The 15,874-nt window shown below is 46.2% G+C and overlaps 2 protein-coding genes across 4 annotated transcripts in view; one reads left to right on the top strand and one right to left on the bottom strand.

Annotated features, from left to right (window-relative positions):
* The window catches only part of CCNK (cyclin K), a 30,001-nt gene extending 23,427 nt beyond the window's left edge, over positions 1-6,574 (bottom strand). Inside the window, exon 1 of the mRNA XM_043557000.1 lies at positions 6,230-6,574. The gene's annotated coding sequence lies outside the window, so the exon portion shown is untranslated. The remainder of the gene's footprint in view (positions 1-6,229) is intronic.
* Positions 6,575-6,782: 208 nt separating this feature from the next.
* SETD3 (SET domain containing 3, actin histidine methyltransferase) overlaps positions 6,783-15,874 on the top strand; it is an 80,492-nt gene continuing 71,400 nt past the window's right edge. For 2 of the 3 annotated variants that reach the window (XR_006293499.1, XM_043556999.1), the window contains exon 1: positions 6,824-6,956. The gene's annotated coding sequence lies outside the window, so the exon portion shown is untranslated. Of the gene's footprint in view, positions 6,957-15,874 lie in introns of all 3 variants that reach the window. The other variant, XM_043556998.1, reaches the window with a different exon arrangement.

The raw sequence follows: 15,874 nt of genomic DNA, 5'->3' as shown, positions 1-15,874 counted from the left end.
TTCCCTCTGGGTCAGTCTCTCTCAGCAGCCAAAGAATGCTCGCTTATGTACGAGTAGTGATTTTATAAATTAACACGATGTGTAAGTGCATTACAGCACACAAAAAGGAAAGCACGCTAACTTTAACTGCATGGTTTACTAATTTTCATAAAGGGAACACGCTTTTGTGACACCATCCAGCTGTGAAACAGAATTCTACAGACATCCCGGACTCTCTCCTCTTTCCTCTTATAACCACGATTCCCCCAGAGGTAACTGCTATCTTGACCTCTAGTCCCAGCCACGAGTCTCGCAGGGTTCTGAAGGACCCTGGAATGGTAGAATATCACTCTTTCACAATGGCTTTCTTCTGCTCCACATTATGTCTGTGGGGTTCATCCTTGCTGCACAGAGCAGTACCCGTTCATTCTCATTACCGTATAGCACTGGTTTTCAACCAGGGGTGAATGTGTCCCTCAGGAACACTTTGCAATGTCTACAGACATTTTGGGCTATCATAACTAGGGAGCTGCTGCTGGGCATCTAGTGGGTAAGGGCCAGGAATGTTGCCCAACATCTACAAGGCGCAGAACGACTCTCCACAAGGAAGTAACTGTTCCAAAATGTTGACGGTGTTGAAGTTGAGAAACTCTGTTGTACAGTGCTCTATGAATAAAACATAATTTACTTATCCACTCTACTGTGAACGGACATTTGAGATATTTCCAGTTTTTCATTTTTAATAATAGTAACAAACATCCATGCACATTCTTGTGGAGCAGAAAGCAACTGGCCAACTGGCTGAGGGAATCATCATCTCAAAATCTCTGTAATGTATTCACAGCACACTAGCTGGGAACATCTACTTTAAGATATATCGACCCAACAGTTGTGCATGTAGTTGCTCATTCAAATATTTGCTGAGTATTTACTATGAGCCAGGCCTCAATGACACAGCAGGAACGGAGATGCAAGGTCTTTGCTCTACCTGAAGCTTATGTTCTAGGAAGCTCATGTCCTAGCGGCAGAGACAAAGAGAAACAAATATGTTACTATTTATCAGGGAGTGGCAAGTGCCATGAAAAACAAGAAGGCATGGTAAGGGGGCAGAGAATGAGGCAGGGGCTGTTTGGAGATGACCAAGTTAGACTAAAGTAGCTGTTCAAGTACCGCCTGATGAGGGCTCGTCCCCCTCCCTCAAGATGATGCCGAGACAAGAAGCAAGAACCACACGGGGCTGTGATGCAAATAAATAAATAAAGGCAAGAGATGATTTCCAGCTTGTCTGCCTCACAGAGAGGGTAATACTAAAAAGAAAAATGGAGAAGGAGGTAGTTTTGATGGTGGGGCCTGGGGCAGGGGGAATTTGGGTTCCAAAAATAGTAGGTTTGAAGAACCCACAAAACATCTGTATGGAAATACCTATCAGACCTACAAACAGGACTGAAGTCTGGAAGAACATATCTATCTGGGATTCCTCCATACAGAACTGACAACTAAAGTCATGGTGGCAGGCGGAGGGATGGAAAGTGAAAAAAGAGGTCTGGAGACTGAACTTGAGAAAGCAGAAAAATCTCCGAAGGAAAGAAAGGGAAGGATGGTCCAAGAGGTGGGAAACTTGTAACTTCAACTGCAAGAGAAACCAAAGGACACGGGCTGTGAGACAGATGTGGCAGTTAACAGTGACAAACACTGAAGAAAATTTAAAGAACAAAGAATTAAGGAAAGGTTACTTTGGTGGGGAGTTCTTAGAGTCAGTGAAAGTTGACGATAGGAATGTTTGCACAACTCCGTACTGAAGACTGCTGGCTTGTACGCTATTTTAAATGGGTGATTTGTGTGGTATGTGAACTGTCTCTGTAGAGCAGAAACACACATACGTAAATAGCAGAACCTTTGCACAAGTGCAGTGGGGCAGAAGGGAGACTGTGAAAAGGAATGAACAGGCTATGAAACAGGGTTCTTGTTTACTCAGCGGAGAGGAGAGTGAGAGATGTCTGAGGCAAGAAGGGAAGGAGCCGCTAGAGGAGGCTGAACAAGCCACTAGGCGTTAAATGGCCAAGGGATAATAAAACGCATAGTAAAAAAAGTTAACCTCAGGGAGGAAGCTCTTTCTCTGAAACAGGAGGGAAGGAAAAGTTTGAGGAAGATAACAAAAAAAAAGTCACTTAAGGGGGAGGAAATAAATGCTACCCCCTCCCCATAGAGTATGAAGGCCTGTGCTGAGAGGAAAGGGGAGGAGTGAGGAAAAGGGACGGGACCCAGTGGGGGGGACATAGGAGTGGAAAACAAGCTCCCTACATGGTTTTATGAAACCACAGATATACTCTGCCTGCTTTACCTTGCTGCCAGGGGCCAAACCCCAGGCTAATAATCCAGCATAGTGTCTTTAGATTATTATTTTTCATGTTTTTTGTTTTTTTTTTTTTGAGATAGAGACAGAGACAGAGAGAGAGAGAGAGAGAGAGAGAGACAGAATCCGAAGCAGGCTCCAGGCTCTGAGCTGCCAGCACAGAGCCCGACACAGGGCTTGAACTCATGGACCATGAGATCATGACCTGAGCTGAAGTCGGACGCTCAACCAACCCAGGCACCCCCCCTTTTTATTTTTTAATTTTTGTAAAATGTTTATTTATTTTTGACAGAGAGAGAGCGCCTTTAGACTCTGGGGCCAAATAAACAATACACGAAAGTGAAAATAAATGTACATAAATAGAATCAAAACAGTCCTCACTCCCCTGAAAAAGTCCATACCTCAGTTCTACACCCCTGTTCCTATTACCCTTTATTGATTTTTTCACAAGACCCTAAAGTTACAGGTTTTCTCATTAGCAGCTCATGATTACTGTGAAAATGGCTCAGGGTTATGAGCACCACAAGTAAAAATCTCTCAATAAACAAGCGGCATGTCAAAGCTTTTCAGCAACATCTTCCAGGAATGTGCTTTAGATTATAGCATTTTAAATGATGAAAGAAGAAATGCATTTTCAAGTTTAGAATTTGGACACCTACATGTTGGAAGCAATAGTGAAGGTCATTACTCAATTTTCTCATTCCCTCTAAATAAGTAATACTTAGTCACTCACTAACCTTCATTTGGCCACTTTCATTAATGAACATTAATAGTTTACAAATTAGTATTACAAAACATTAATAGTTTACCTATGGCATTGCTAGGTATCACTAACTAGTGTTCACCTTTATTTTTGTATTAGTCTTAACGTTGACTTTTCCGCCTTTCAACAACTCTCTGAATCCTTACCTTTCCCTTATCTACTGATTGCCTCTCAAATGTGAAGACAATTTTCCCATTCCCTTCTCTTCTCCAGGGTAAACAAACATCTCTATTTTCTCAACATGGTTTTTAGTGTTTCAAGAAAACCCCTAAACATTAGCAACCAAAACGGAAAACACTGTTTACACGATCTTCATAGTAAGTGGGGGAAGGGAGATTACCAATACTCAGCAACATGTCCATTGTGTGTCCACTGAGACACAGCATGCCTGCAAGCTATATTTTCTTATTCTCACAATTTATTGTGGAGACACCAGAACCAAAGAGACATGAAACAGCTTGCCTAATTCACAAAGGTCGTAAATGGCAGAGCCACAATTTGTCGTTAGATGAAAATATCGCTTTCCCTCAATCTGGGGAAGATTCTACACTTTGCTTCCACAAATGGAACATTACATCCTACAATCCACCCCCCCCACCTTTTTTCCCCCCAAATCTGGTCTTCCTCGTCTCAAATATGCATAATGAGCTTTTGTAGATTTGACCTGGCAAATTTACATCTTGTTAATTTTGACCTATTGTTTCAACCTTTAAGAATTCTTTATAGCTACAGGTTTTGAGTACATTTATTAATGTGAGGAGTATGCCTCATGTATTTAAAGTTGGCAATAAAAAAAAAAAGGTGCTAACCAGAGTAGGGGCAAGACCAGAGCCCTATAGCTCATCTCTAAACACCTGTCTTCGGGCTGACATCAACCCATTAATCATTTGGGGTTTGGTAATTTCAATGGACATAAATCCACCCAAGCAGACCTTAGCCAGTGTACATGTGTCTCTTGTGTCTACTAGGACAGGAAGAGAGATACATTCAGTGTCCTCAGGAAACCTAAATGGACCCATGCCTAGCAATCCCTCATTCACCACCAAGGTAGCAAACTTCGAGGGACAAGTAATTAGACATATGTCATCGGGCTGGCTTTTTTTTAGTTGGAACTCTGCAAGTTTGAGGGAATGAGCTCTCCTTTCCCAAGTACTCACAAACTCTTTCTGCTCTCCCAACAAGGCTCTAGAACACAGGGCACCAGAGTGGCTCAGCTGGTTAAGTGTCCGACTTCAGCTCAGATCATGATTTTGTGGTTTGTGGGTTCGAGCCCCGCGTCAGGCTCTGTGCTGACAGCTCAGAGTCTGGAGCTGCTTCGGGTTCTGTGTCTCCCTCTCTTTCTGCCCCTCCCCTGTTTGCACTCTGTATCTGTCTCTCAAAAATGAATAAAAACATTTAAAAATTAAAAACAAAAAACAAAACCAAGGCTTTAAAATAGAGTAACAAATTCTAGCATCCAAGAGCCATCAACCTAACTGCTCTCTGCAAAACCTGAGATATTTACCAGATTCCAGTCTTACACCATTAACTGTTGTTTTCAGATTCCTCAAAAGCTATGAGCAGTGGTTTTACAATTTTACCTGCAAGTATGCCGGTATATCATTTATCTGACCCTAAAAATATGAAATGAATTTAATCCAATTTGAAGTTCTTTATGATCTCCTCCATTACCTTGAACTTCCTTTTCATTTTGTTGGTCCTTACCCAATTCTTAGAGACAGCAAACAAACCATTTTTCTTCTTCAGCGAACTCACTGCTTTCAAACATTATCTCCCTAGGTAAGGTAGGCTAAAACCATTTTTTCTTTACGACATTCAATTTCAGAAGTGGCATTAAAATGTAAGGACCTCCTTAGTAATTAGAATGTTTCCTTATTGCTTGTTGGTGCAAACTACATTTTCAAAACGAAACACCCATTATGTTTTATGCAAGAATCAACAAATAAGGTTGAATGATGCATTACAATACAATGAGACAAAAGGGGGAAAAAACCTCTGAAAATTAGACACTAAGAGTGGTTACTGTGAACAAAATAAAATAATCCTGGATAACTCTTACATTTACCGTCAAGATTATTTAACAAGCAAGCAATCTAAAGCCGCTAACGATCTTAACCAAAATGTCTACCAATACCACCATTACTACCATCATCCATCCATTCTTCATTCAACAATCTAGAAAGCTTACAATACGTCACCCAGTGTTCTAGGTGCTGAGGATACAAAGCCCCTCATGGAGTTTTCATTCTAGCAACATCATTCAAACAAACCCTTAATGAGCGCCTACAAATGAAAGGCACCATACTAGATACATCTAAAGAGCGATTTAGAACGAGATACATAATCACTATCAAGTTTACTTTAAAACCACAAGAGATCACCCTCAAGTAACTGCTCTCAGAAGTCGCGCCTAACGTCAGATGATTTCGCGAAAGCTCGGTTTAACTGGCAGTCCAAGTTTAGGGAGCGTACCAACCGTGCTCGGCGCTGGTAACAGTCCAAGCACTTTCAGACAACCTCAGACTTACGCCTCAATTTTTTAAAGAACTGCTTTAATAACAAACCAAACAGTCCAGAAGAGGATCGGTAAAGACGACGTCTCGGCAAGAACGAACCTAATCGCGGAAGTTCCTTTTCCTTATTTCTAGTCCCACCCTGTTACATGGTTCTTCAGACTCCAAAGTCGGAGTACCTCAGACGTAGAGTAGACTAAGTCTCAGGCCTAACCTCGACAGGGACCACCAGCACGCTGCGAAATAAACTGGGAAGATAGAGGTACACTGCGATTGTGCGGCTCAGAGGCTGCGCGCGCGTTTAAGAGCACGCGCCCCCCCTCCCGCCCCTTCTCCCCATCTGCTAGAAAGTCCCCGAATCCTAGCCGCCCCTCACTTCGAGGGCTGCTGTCTGTTTTAGGGTCCGCGTCGGCCTCCCTGCCCCGCTCCTGTGTTTCATACACTCTCTCGAAGCCCAACCCGCAGCCCCGCCGTCGCCCGCTAACTTCGATTTGCACCAGGGATAGCGGAGCGAGGCGGAATCCCGAAAAAGAGACTCCTCCAATGGCCGGAGATAAATGGCCATACCCTACTCCGACCTCCAGGGAAGTGGAGGTGAGCGGCGGTCCGTCGGTCACTCACCCCTCGCCTCAGGCAAGCCCCTTAGCGACGTCTCTCCTCGCCAACCGCGGCCATCTTGGACGTGGAATGTCGGGGAAGCGACGTCATCTCGCTGCGTCCGCGACGAAAAACAAGCGACCGGGCGCGGCCCCGCCCAGCCACCCCTAACCGTACTGCACGGCCTCCTCTCCAGCCATTGGGCCTGCGGGCCAGAACGGCCTGGGCCCCGCCAGCTTCGGCGCCACAATTGGCTGGGCTGCGCCCACGCCAGGCGCTGATTGGAGAAAGGGCGCCTCGGGCCCCGCCTCCCGCGTCCAAGTTCCGTTAGCACGTTCGGTTGCTCCCGAATTCCCTCTCGCCCCGGGGGGGGCGGGACTGCCGAAATAGAACGCCCCCGGGCTGGCTCCTCCTCCTGCCCGCAGCGACGGCTGACCCGTGGGGAGGGGCCGGGAAGAGACTGGCGACACTTTCGTCTTGGGAGAGCTCTACTTTCTTCTGATTGGCTGACGGGCGCCCCCCGTGCGTCGGAGCCGCGGGCCAATGGGCGGCGGTGGCGGCGGCCCGGGGGCGGGGCCCGGGGGCGGGCGGAGCCGGGTTGGGCCGCGGCGGCGGGGCCGTCTCAGGCCGCCGTCCCGCCCCTCCCGTCCGGCCGCCGCCGCCGCCGCCGCCTGGGGCTTGGTTGAGGCGGACGGTGGGTCCGGGCCCGAGTGTGGCGCCGCCGCCGCTGCGCGAAGGGGCAAGCGGGCAGGTGAGTGCGGGCGGCGGTCCCCCGGCGCGCGCGGCTCGCGGGCAGACTCTCGCCGCCGCCCCCGAGCGCGGTGAGGACGTCCCCCGCCCCGGCCGGCGCCCCTCGGCCCAGGTTCTGCGCGCGCCCCGCCGGTCGGCCGGCGCCCGAGGTGCGGGCGGCGGTGTGCGCCCCTAGGGCCAGGCGGGAAGGCCGGATGCGGGGCCCCGGCGGGTCGGGGGTGGGGGCGCCGTTCGGCCTCTGTCCCCCCTCCCCGGCCCGCAGCCCCTCGGGGGCGTCCGGCCGGCCCGGAGGCGGCGGCAGGTGCAGGGAGCGCCGGTCGCTGGGCGCCCGCCGGGTGGGGCCCGGGCGGCTCCGACTCGCGCTGGGCGGCTGGGCTGTGCGTGCGGCCGGCCCGCGCTCCCTTCCTTCCTTCCTTCCTTCCTTCCCTCCCCGCCGCCGCCCGGGCAAAGGCTGTGTGGCTTCTGTGTTCCGCTCCCCAAACGTCAGGTGCGCCCGGGGACCAGCCCCTGCTTCTCTCTCACTTTCCAGCTATAAAAACAGGCGTTGAAAATAGGTCATCTGTCTTCCCACGCGCCCTGGCCGTGGTCCACACGCTCGGCGCCCTACTAGGGAGAAGAATTCGGTGCTTTGGAGTTTGTCATTCCGGCCCTTAAACTCTTCCTCCTCTCGGCTCCGGCCGGGCGCCGCGACTCCGCCTGCGCCCCGTTTGTCGTCGGGGCACGGGAGCCGCCGGGTAGCGGGCGCCACTCGCCGCGCGGCCTCGCCCCCGCCGCGTAGCCGCACGTGTAGGATCGCTTGCAGGGTGTTGCTTGGCGATTCCAGATGAGGGACGTGTCATTTCAAAAGCGAAAGTACTTTTAAAGTCTGTTGACAGGTGACTTTTGCTTCCAAGACCTTCCGAGTTCACTGTTTAGCGATGAACCTGCTCCTAGCGTGATTGTGGGTGTTGGTTCCACAGCTATATGCGTTTGTCCCAACTCGTAGAACCGGACACTGAAAAGTGAATTTTATCATGTGTAATCGATACCTCTCCCTTCCCTGTGTTTCTTCTCAGTTGACCCCGCTGGTTATTTCAAAATGGAAATAGCCAGTAATAATCTTGGAGAGGTTTTTCTTACCATTTTAAGTGAATGCATTTAACTCAAGAATATAGCAAGATAAACGCAGCTTTCCACTGTTAAAGTTTGGCAAGACTGGCTTGAACCATGATAAATTGTGCCTATGCAGGCTACTGTGTGTGCAATCCCGCCTTTTACCAAATTAGTCCCAGGGGCTGCTGTGATTGATATTCTGGTCAGGTTCCAACAATTTAAGGAGGAGTGTTTTTCTCTGGCCCCAGAAAGGAGTTTGCAAAGCCAAGTTCTCAAATACAGAACAACCTCTTTATTGGAATTCCAAACCTCAGTTTTTAGCCTTCTGCTGCCCCTTCCTGCCTGCCCTCCTTTCAGCCTATTCAAAACTGTAAGCCAACGTCTGAAATGCTACTCCATCCTGAGAGGGTAAAATGGTTGCTGCTTTCCTTCTCTTCCTCAGTTTGCTGACCTCTCTTGGTGCTTTTGTTCCTGGCAGTGGCATTGGTGTTGGACTTGAAGATTGAAACATTTTCCGCAGTGGAAATGAAAGTTTCTGTTCAGTTCTGTCAGTAAGAGTGCAGTAAGATTGTCAGTAAGAAAGTAACACTTAACTGATCTTCTCTTCCCTATGGCAAGCATTTTAGGCCACATTTTAAATGGTTAAATCTTTGCTTGAAGAGCCGCTGGAAAATGAGGAAAATGTAAAGGTTGTGCTGAAACATTTTTCCCTTCTTAAGTTCAACCACCGGAAAACTGTTTTGTTAGGAGCGCTCACAACAGCCTCCTTAAAACGTGATGCTTTCGCGTCTAGAAGAGCCTGACGGGTGACAGCTGGAGGAAAGTGCCAACCTGAGTGCGACCAAGGCCTGCTGGTGGTGGAAGGATTTAGTAGGCAGTTACAGAATTCAATAAAAGCAGGTACGCAGTTTGTGGCCTGTGGAATGTGAGCAGGCCTGGGAGCAGAAATCTTACCTGCTAGCTGAGACTTACTCTGGATTCTTTTTTTTTTTTTTTTTTACTGGCTGTCGGTTCACTTTGAGGCTTTCCAGTTCCTTAAATGTTTGAATTACATAGTCTCCTTTTTTTTTCTTATCTCAAGTCTGAAGTAACTTTTAGAAACACAGCTAATAATAGTAGATCTTTTTTGTGTGTGTAGTTTGATGACTATCTTTCACTGGCAGGTTTTTGGTTTTTTTTGTTTTTTTTTCCCATAGAGACTGGTTTGCTGGCTAGTGCATGGTGCTTCTGTCGGGGGTGGGGAGGAAGAGCTTCCAGTGCGTCTCCTCTCTTTGTACCTAAGTCCTGGGAATGGAGCCATGATCTTGTTCCCCCATTAGAGGAACCGGAGTCACTTACTACTGTGGCACTCAACATTTTTTAACAGAGCAGTGAATATGTCTTTATTCTTAGGTCACTTTGCAAGTCGCCTGTGGCCAGTTGTTTTCTCAAATTGCTCACGTTATATTTGGGCCCATCTTGTCGTTGACGAACATTTTGATTTGCTGTGCATCCTTTTTCTCTTGCTGCGGTCGTAGACATGTTTATCTTGGATATCAGTTCGTTCTGAGTCCTATTTAACATAATGATAGTATTATGTAAAGAAAGCTTAGTTAGCGGAATTGGCCAGATTAGAAGTCCTACTTTTGTTGTTAAATTCATCCAGTAACTCAAGCCAGAGATTAGCCGTGTAGACTCTTATTTTCTCTAGGTTTTATTTATTTTTTTTTCCACGTTTTTTATTTATTTTTGGGACAGAGAGAGACAGAGCATGAACGGGGGAGGGGCAGAGAGAGAGGGAGACACAGAATCGGAAACAGGCTCCAGGCTCTGAGCCATCAGCCCAGAGCCTGACGCGGGGCTCGAACTCACGGACCGCGAGATCGTGACCTGGCTGAAGTTGGACGCTTAACCGACTGCGCCACCCAGGCGCCCCTCCTCTAGGTTTTAGAAAGGAACAGGTGTAAATCAAAAGGTACGAGCCCAAGTATTGACAGTTTGCAACTGAAATACATTTGAGTGGAAGAGAAATGATTCTAAATGATTATGAAAGTCAAGTACCAAAGTTAAGACTTTGAAGTTGTTTCTTATTCTAGTACTTTCTAAGTAGAAGTTAATTAGTAATCAAGACAAGCCCAAACACTTTTGGCTGACCACGGAAGACGAGCCCGACCCTGAAGTTAAGATTTTGAGAAGAATCTGAGTGATGCTGATTACCAAGCCGAGTGAGATCTTAACCTGCTACTTCGTTAGCTTCAGTGGTGGGGATGTGTGGAGGGCGGGCAGGGAAAAGAGAACAGGAAGAAATGCTTTCACTCTTTTCTAGAGGGACTAAAGCATTGTCCAGAGAATGTAATCAGGGTGTCTACATAGAACTCTTAATAAATGTGCTGTGTTTTAGGCTCATCACCTATCTACGATCCTGAGTTTCACTCTTCACGTTTTTAGGACACGAGTCGTTAGGATTTAGCAAGGTGCAAACAGTCACATGACTGAGTGATTTAAAGCTTTCAGTCTCAGTAAACAGGCCTGACTCTTCACTATCAATAATTTTCCAGCGAGCACAGTTAAAAGAAAGGAAGGGTTCGTGTTGAAAAATACTCATTAAAGTTGCTTTTGCCATATTGGCTAATGATTAACGAAGTTTTCCGTGTGTTGATTGTAATGGCTTAGCACTGCTACATGTTTCTAAGTGGTTTCTGCAGTTTCTTGACATGAGTGTGGCATTGCAGAGATCAATGTGGGATACACGGGACTGGGCAGAGGCTTATTTGGAAGTTTCCCATTGAAGCTGAGGCAACTCCCATTTGTTTGGACAAGGCTAGCAAAACGGCTCTCTACCTGAAAAAGGCCGAAGAGGTAAAACCTTTATGTGGTACGTTTTGCTACTGTGAGGGAATACTGTTATTTTGAACTTTGGAGGCGATGACCAGCCTTCCAAGCCTTCGCAAGTGGGTTGGTTTTGAGCTGAATCCGTGAAACACTATTGAGTGTCAGTAAAGTTTGCCACCAGGGTGTGCTGGTGAGGCTGTGCTACCAACTGAGTCTTCATCTTGTGTGGAGTTTCTTAACCTCTCTCAATTTCAACTTTCTCATCTGTAAAGTGGGTATGATTCTATCTCTTTCTATTGTGTGAAATGCCTCCCTCAGTTTCTGATAAAGTAAGTGCCCAAATGATGCAGTCATGATGAAGACAGTCATGTTGGGGACCTGCCGTAGGACATTGTGTGTGGCAGGGGTGATGGTGACAGTGGCCTGGAAACAAACAATGACAGCATGACTTGATACAGCACGTCTTGTCTTGCTGAAAATCCGTTTGTGTAACAAAGGTTTCAGTTGATTGTCATTTTGTCCTCAAGGCTGTGGGACTGTGTGTCACTCATCTGTGCCTTTCAGATTAGATACTCGAGAAATGTGCACTGAACAAATGAATGCACTCCTTTGTTCACTTGACTCGTAGAAAAGCCCGGGCAGTCTCAGGCGTAATCCTCAGATCCCCTTGATTCGAGTTCCAGGAAGACAATCCCCACTGAACTGTGCCCCTCTCAGAGCTCATCAGAAGGGTTTTGTTGCCTGGAGAAAAAACTTCATTGAACATACCTAAGTGAGTTTTGTCCACTTTTGAGAAGGAGTATGTTAAACCGGGAGAAGAGAAGGCTTTGTGGGGGAACAGAGTGCTGTCTTCAAAAATTTGAAGGGTAGTCGTTTCTCTTTGAAAGGCAGAAGTGGGGGACAGGTCAGAGGAGACGATGACCTTTCCAACAACGTAGTGCTGCAGTGGCTCACAACCTGGAAATGCACACGCGGCAGCGGGCGGTTAGCAGCTTCAGCCCTGGGAAGCACAGGAGTGCCCGCAGAACCTCCGCTCTGTCCCTCGCTCTGTCGCTGCCCTTAGCAGCAGCAAGCCTCAAGTAGTGCGTTTCTTAGTCACAACACCCTCCACCCTGCCTCTCCAGCGTTTTCAGACCTGAATTCATGGCGGTGGATAGCGGTGCACTTTGACGACTGTCATTGCTTCATGACCCTGGGTGGGGTTCTTTTAAACATGTGCGGGGCCGAGGATTAACACAGATAACCCCAAAAGTCTCTTCCAAGCCCCATATTCCACAGTTCTAGAATCTCAAATCTTAGGGGAGGAATGTGGGTGGTTTGAAGGTAATTTCTTGACGGATTACAGCTGTTTCTTCACTTAACGTTTTTCTTTTTTCTTTTAGAAAGACATGAAAGAAATGATTATTCATGATACCAAATGATTCTTTGCTTTCTGAGAGGTTTTTTTTTTCAGCTTCCTTTAAATAGGAGCCTCATTTTAAGTGTATTTACAGTTTAATTCAACAGCAGTTTAAAACTGAAACTATTATATGTTGAAAAGTCAATCAGAAGTGGTTTAAGCATTTCTAAAATTACTGTGTAAATTAGTGGGAAATTAGCAAAAAACACTGTAGAAAGCAAGAAACGTGTGTATTTTGTTAAATCTCAAATGTGTGTGTATCTACCTGTCCCTGTCTACTTGTAGATTGTAAGTTGTTCTGTACAGAGATTGAGATTTTACTTACATGCAATTTACAGGGCTGCGTTCATCCTGCTACTTTAGTAGCTACTGGCTTGAAACTTGGCTTGAAGGAGGCTTCCCCTTCTTGCCTGCCTGCTTGCCTTGACCTCTTGGTACTTCGGAGTTGTGGCACATCGGTACCTCCTTCGATAGGGACTGGAATGATGGGTGCCAGGTATCTCCTTAAACCGGTAGGGTTCGTATGGCTTGAACCTGCTAATAGGCCCTGCCACTGTAGGGAGAGAGCACATATTTCCCATACGTGTTAGTTTCAGTTAACCCGGTAGCATGTGGTGCAGGGACCGCGTGTTCATTATCAGTTTCTGGAGGAGAGAAAACATTGCACACTTCAATACTTTCCAATTTGAGAGTGCTTTCATTTTCCTAAGCCATCATCCTATAATTTGTGTATTTAATTCAGAATGTAGTAATCTGATCCTAATGGCCTGCCAGATATTTTTGTGAGCTTCTTTTCTTCCTGCACAGAGATCAGACCGGCTCTCTCACTCCCTTCAAGTACATTTACAGCTGGGTGCCTGAGGTAGGAGGAAGCCTTGGACAATTCTCTGCTGCAGTCAGTCCAGCTGTAAAGTTGGGTAGGTTCAGGAGATGCTGGGTTAGAGCTCAAACTTTCTGGATAGATTGCCAAAAAATGTAATCAGAAATGTTTATTCTATTTGTGTTCAGCTGAAAGCAACTCAGGAAAGATACACATTTATCTATACTTCCCACTTAGAATTAGGAAAAAAACCCCTCAAAAACCACCCAGCTGAATCCTGTCTCCGTTCCGTGTACTCAAGCTAGACTTTGTAATAGTGGGTATAAAGTGCCTAGCACCCTTCCTCACTGCCCCCCTCCTGTCAGCCAAGTTGTCTAAATGTGCTTTGCCTAATTTCTCCTGACTACTTTTTAAACATTTTTTTGAGAGAGAAAGAGACAGAGTGAGCAGGGGAGGGACAGAGAGAGAGAGAGAGAGAGAGAGAGAGAAAGAGAGAAGGAGACACAGAATCTGAAGCAGGCTCCAGGCTCCAAGCTATCAGCACAGAGCCCGACGTGGGGCTCGAACCCACGGGTTCTGAGATCATGACCGGAGCTGAAGTCGGATGCTCAACTGACCGAGCCACCCAGGTGCCCCAACCTGACTTTGTATTCCACCGCACAGATTATATATAGAAAAATCGCTTGCTTGGTCAGGAGTGGTTGTTGAGTACAGATACCAGACGCATATTAGTTAGCAATTAAAATAATTGAATATTCCATTTATTTTATACTTTACTAAGGTCAGTTTTATCTACTAAGTGGAGAGATTGTTGGTGGTTTTACTAAATAGTTTATGGTGTCTTAAAGAGCCGCATTTTGAGGATTCTATAGATGGTTAAAATATCTGCATGGTGAAGAAGCAGAGATAGGAGTGAAACTCCTGGCTTGCTGTTGTTCCTTCTTACAGATGCCCCTTCCTTTGAACGACTGTATGTATAATTGTTTGTAGAATGGCTTTGTCTATCAATCCTGTATTGCTTTCCCACTTAGTTTCTTTTGTCTTAAGTATTGTTTGAATTCTTTTTGGACTGTTTACTTTGGTTTGTCTCCAGGTAATTCCATAAGAATTTATGAATGATACCAGTTTTCAGTCTAAACTTTGGGGGAAAAAAACCCCTTTCAATTGGTGTTGTACCTTCAGGGTAATAATTGGAATTTGTCTTGAGTATCTGTATGTGTGTAAATGTGTGTACACATACTTAATTTAGACCTCTTTATATCTTTCTAATATAAATTTTGAAATAAATATTGGAGATAAATATTTGGTCTCCGTAGGAACTTGATGAATTTCTGGTAGGTGGTTTTTATCCGCTAGGGGCACAAAGGATGTTCAGGCTACCTGTTTGTTCATTTGTTGAAACTTGGGCTCTAGCCCCAGATCAGCTGAACCACAATGAAAATTACTCATTGTGTGTAACACATTCTTGAATCATAAATGGAAAGGGTAAGTACTTATTTCCAATCCATGAGGTGGAGGAAATCAACATTGTTAGCTAAAAAAGGCAGAAGGGGTTGAATTTAGGAAACCACTCAGACTGGATTCTAGCATCTTCTCAAATTGCATCTTGAAGCGTAGTCCTCCTTTAATTGTACTTCGCTCCTTGGCCCTCTCTAGCTCCTTCTCCTAGGTCTTTGAGGACTTGTGCATGCCGGGTCTTGTTTCTGCACCGCATCGTCCTTGAGGCCCGCACGTCTGGCTTGCCTTCATTTTGTGTTCCCCCACAGCTGGCGTAGTCCTGGGCACGCAGACGCAGGACAGGTGGTTCATTGGCTGCATCTATGTGCAGAGCCTGCCTCAGTGTTGGGAGTAATACACATTTCGGGTTGGAAGCTGTGGGTCCACGGTTTGATGGCTGTGGGCTCTTGGCCAAGTCACAGCCGTGTTTAAGCTCCCTGACATGGCATGGCTGTCGTCAGCGCGCTCTCTGCCGGCTGTGACAGGGATGTGTCTGACCAGGGCAGAGCCCCATGTGGACACTTGCGCCCCTGGTCACAATAGCTCACAGAGCTTCAAGCTGTGCTTGGGCCATAACCCCCTTTTTTTTTTCTTTTTTCTTTTTCTATTGGAAGTGGACTCGTCGCTGCTTTGTTGCTTTCTGAGAGACCAAAAACATTTAAAAACTTTTGCATTTGTGTTTATCAGGGAGTTTCTGTTGTGAAAAATACACTAAAGCTTTTCTAATGATAAACCATGGACTCCTGAAAGACACTTTTAACTTCAAGTGTGAATTCCATATATTTTATGCATATATAAAAATTTATATATTTACTTTTAAGAGTCTTCTTAGTTCTTTTTCTTTTCTTTTTTTTTTTTTTTTTTTAGTTATTTGTTTTGAAAGGGGGAGAGAGAGTGCGCGCGTGCATGCGTGCCATGTGCACACGAGCAGGGGAGGGGCAGAGTGAGAAGGAGAGACAGAATCCCAAGCAGGCTTCACGCCCGATGCTGGACTTGAACTCATGAACCATGAGATCGTGACCTGAGCTGAGATCAAGAGTCGGACGCCCAACCGACTGAGCCACCCGGGAACCCCTCTTCTTAGTTCTTTAGTAGCAGTAGATAAATATTTAGTCAATGTTGCATTTTGACTGATGTTTTATTCACTGGTGGGGGAATATACGGAAATGGTGCTTTGACGCAAAATCGTACTGCTGTGATGGGAAGTAAATCTTACCCACGGGCAATACTAACCAAAATGATATCCAAAGATTTTCTTTCATTGAACAGATACTTGACCCTCATCTGCGTCCATGACACG

This window comes from Prionailurus bengalensis, chromosome B3 (assembly GCF_016509475.1).
Source record: "Prionailurus bengalensis isolate Pbe53 chromosome B3, Fcat_Pben_1.1_paternal_pri, whole genome shotgun sequence".
NCBI lineage: Eukaryota > Metazoa > Chordata > Mammalia > Carnivora > Felidae > Prionailurus > Prionailurus bengalensis.
The sequence above is the reverse complement of the archived record's forward strand: the minus strand, read 5'-3'. Positions and strand labels throughout refer to the sequence as shown.